General features: G+C 34.4%; 1 protein-coding gene across 12 annotated transcripts in view; it reads left to right on the top strand.

Annotated features, from left to right (window-relative positions):
* LOC128872165 (period circadian protein) overlaps positions 1 to 4,234 on the top strand; it is a 44,125-nt gene that overhangs the window by 2,563 nt on the left and 37,328 nt on the right. The window lies entirely within an intron of this gene.

Genomic DNA, 4,234 nt, shown 5'->3' with positions numbered 1-4,234 from the left:
ATATCAATCTCCAAGGAAATTTTGGTATCTTTACTTTCAAAGCTTGGGCCATTAAAGCTCAGCTTATTTTATAATGCTACCTTAAAATTACACATTTTTAGAATATCAATCTCCAAGGAAATTTGGGTATCTTTACTTTTGAAAGCTTGAATCACTAAAGCTCGGCTTATTTTATAATGTTACAATATAATTACACGTTTCTAAAATATTCATTTTCAAGGAAATTTTGGTATCTTTACTTTCAAAGCTTGGGCCATTAAAGCTCAGGTTATTTTGTAAGGTTACATTAACATTACACGTTTCTAAGATATTCATTTTCAAGGATATTTTGGTATCTTTACTTTCAAAGCTTGAATCACTAAAGCTCAGCTTATTTTTTAATGCTACCTTAAAATTACATATTTCTAGAATATCAATTTTCAAGGAAATTTGGGTATCTTTACTTTTGAAAGCTTGAGTCATGAAAGCTCAGCCTAATTTTATAATGTTATTAAAGAAGCTTTTACATTAGTAAGTACTTCGTAAGGAAGTTTTACATTAGTCATCTTCATTCATTGGCGCAGAAAGTCGAATCTGTGCGAGGTGCTAGGATATCCAGCAGGTCTGTGGTGCACAGAGTATTGCTGGATGCTTGGCATTGACACGGTTTGCTACTGGTATAGGCGAGAGGCAGATGGAGAGTCTAGCGAACGAGAAAGATGGAAACTCGAACACTACGGTTAAGGCTAACTAGTTTCGTAGCGAAGCATGCCGGTTGCATTTCCACGTTCGCTTTTAATACACCCATACTCTAGCAAATTGCGAAACGCAGCGAAAAGAGGTCGAATGAATGCTAGATTACCGATTACCGCATTGTTGAAAGTGACTGAACTAAATGGCTCGCGCAGCTTAGACATGTGATTTGTTTTAGAGCAGAGAACTCGGAAGGAAAGAACCTTTTAATGTATTTTGGCAGAGTGGTAAAATATGGATCACGTGTATGTATTTGCTTATCTTTGCTGTATCAGATATTGCAGAGATTTTATTTTTTAATAAGAATGTTTACTGACACTGCTACTCTTGGAAAACAGAGTTTATTTAAAAAAAATGAACTACTTAATATTTTCAAAAGATAAGTCCAATTAATTTGTTACTTATTTGGACAACATTGGAATGTACAGAGAAACACTGTAATTAAAATCAGCTTCAGTAATACTACAAATATTAGTAAACATGATAAATTGTATAGAATATATTAATAAATTCTGCTTGAACGTGGATAGTTATTTCTATACAACTTGGCTCATACACATGATACGTCTTCATAACTACATGAGTAATAATTCTAATAATAACTGTAATTGATAACGCAGGATAATAATTATTATTCGGTTCATTGTAGTGCATGGACTTCCTATTGTCACGTTCTAAAATTCTACAATATTCGGACACGTGTTGTACGTCATGTTTCTGTCATCCGAAACACGTGTCCGAATATATAATCTTACCACAACGTGACAAGGGGAGTTCCTTGTCTTATACTGAATCATATAACAACAGGTGTTCATATACTTTCACATTTTGGAATCAATTTTTATTTGATATTAATTATTACATTTTTCGATAATTATTTTGTACAAATACAGATTTATATTTGGACATGGTCCGCAATCTAGTTTGTTTATTATCGGTATTACATTCTGGAGTCAACTTTTATTTTATTTGAATTATTACATTTTTCGACATACATTTTATACAAATAAGAACTTGCATTCGTTACATAGTTTGCAATTAAATTTATTTATTAATGCCATCCATGAAGCTAATTTTAACTAAACTCGTTCTTTATAGTTCGTTAATTCTCTTTTAATAAAATTTCCGTGTGTCTTCATCAGTTCTCAAGAATGGGAGTTGAAACTCTTAAGGGTTGTTTCACCCTCTATACTTGAAACACCGTTGATACAATATACTTATCCCTTATTTTTGCGAGAAAGAACGAACCGAAGAAACAACCTTGCAAAGTTTAATTAAAATTTCAGAGTTGTTACAATAACAAGACAGCAACCAAACAATAATAGGGTCATTTAGAATGCCCAAGTTAGAATTGATATTTCCAATGGTTACGAATCTGTTTGAACCGTCCGTCACATTTATTGCATATATATTTTTCATCGCCACCAGCACGGATATAGCATATCTCGCACGTTTCCGAAACATGCAACCATTTTCCTATTGGCAACGTGCAGCTGCATGCAACGTGCTCATACACCATCGCCGTATCGTGATGCTCGAATACAGAAGCACGTCTTTCTATGTTTTGCGTCAATAATCCTCGGTTTGTCCGTGTGTTCGTGACAAATTTTCCATATACCATACAATCAATAAATTACGAACGGTTTTACGTATACGTGCAATTGAAAACGAGCGACAAAGTGGAAGCTTCGCGAACATATATTTCCGTCACGTGTAACTTCAGAGGTGGGAGAAATTCTATTCGTGTAATACACTACGAATAAAACCGCCTTGTTATTCATTCGATTCAACAGGTAGTATTTCATTTATTCGTTGTGAAATATATATTATTTTGTGGAACAAATTCTAATTTATTTTCAACGAGTGAGTGATGCAGTTGCTTATAATTATTTATATTTTAATTGTTTATCGTTTATTCATTATTCGATGTTATCATCTAGATAAGAATGTTTGTCATCTTTGAATTTTTATATGGATAAAAATCTTGAACGACGAATGAAAGATTAACAGTTTTTTTATTCGTTACTCATCAGTTAGAACGTAAATAGACAGTCGAATAAATAGATGTACGTTTGGCTTTATTCATCATCTATTATTCGAATCAAATTTTGCCCATAGGCGAGTAACTGCTCAAGTATTTTTTAAATAATTTTGTGACCGGTGCTTTCGATCGAGTTGCAACTGATGGGTACAAATTAATTATAAATAATTAAAGAGGATAATTCTATTTGCCTTTTTTGGAACAAACAGATGTTATTCTTATAATTTTAGTTATTAAGAATATTGAAGAATAATTTGATGGCTACCAAACTTTGTATATGTACACTTAAGATTTAAGTATGCAATATATAGATTCATTGTAACGGGGATCATATCGAGAAATTAGATGGTTGGTACCTTAACATAACAGAATGACAAATAAATACATCTACTTAAACTTAAATTAATAAATGATGAAACATAAAGGTACAGAATGAATGTTCGCTAAATTCATCTAAACTATACATCAACTATATATTTAACGTAATTATGAAAACATGGTTCCTAGCTTGGCAGATTAATTTCATATGTTTGCAACATTCATGGAATTAGGGATCAACTATATACTGCAATTAAAGAAATACGGTTCTTTGCTCGGCACATTATTGAAACATGTTTGTAAATTCATTTAAATTATAGACGAACTGTATGGCGATACATAAATCGGCGTGGAATATTTCGGGAACAGGTAAAATTTCGCCATTAACTTCCTTTTTGTTTAAATATTTGGTTAATGCGTGCGGTTTCCTTGGCACCATTCGACGCGGAGCCCTGAAACAGAATCGATAGCCTGAACCCGTGGTCCCGTTCGACGGTTCTAGTCACGGGGCCACGAGCGTGAAGCAGACCTTATGCAATAATTTTTCCTACTAAAACGAGGTGCAACAAATGTAGGAGCTCCGTGTGCCCCTTCTCTTGCGAATAATGAGGCCAGTGAAAGGCCAGAAAGACCCCGACGTAAGGGCCGATCGCGGTGGTCACGTTTGCCGAACATGTGATCGAACCTTTTTCCTCGCCTCCCTCTCGCTGTTCCGCGACTGGTTTCGCGGATTTTGTGCCAGCTAAACGCGACTTTCGCGGCGACGCGACGGTTTAATCGGCCAATGGGCCGAGGCCGTTTGAGAAATGCGCTTTTGCAAAATTCCGTCTAGCTCGCACGTAATCGTCTAGCGTCGAAGAGAACGGAATTTGGAGGATGTTAAGCATCCTCAGAATTTCTTTTAGGATGATTTTTACACCCTTAGTTTACGGAACGAGAATTTTTGTTGGGTTTAATTTATAATTAATTCAGGATTAACATCCTGATGGGTTAAGGTTGGTTTCAATTGATTGGATGAATCTTTCCTCGTGGAATGTAACATTAATGAAGACACTAATTAATGAATTATGTTTATTATATCAAACATTGAAAGTATTGCAATATTGAGTGTTTGATAATTAATTCATATTTGAGCTGGTTATG

The sequence above is a fragment of the Hylaeus volcanicus genome, chromosome 2, assembly GCF_026283585.1.
Source record: "Hylaeus volcanicus isolate JK05 chromosome 2, UHH_iyHylVolc1.0_haploid, whole genome shotgun sequence".
Lineage (NCBI taxonomy): Eukaryota > Metazoa > Arthropoda > Insecta > Hymenoptera > Colletidae > Hylaeus > Hylaeus volcanicus.
The sequence above is the reverse complement of the archived record's forward strand: the minus strand, read 5'-3'. Positions and strand labels throughout refer to the sequence as shown.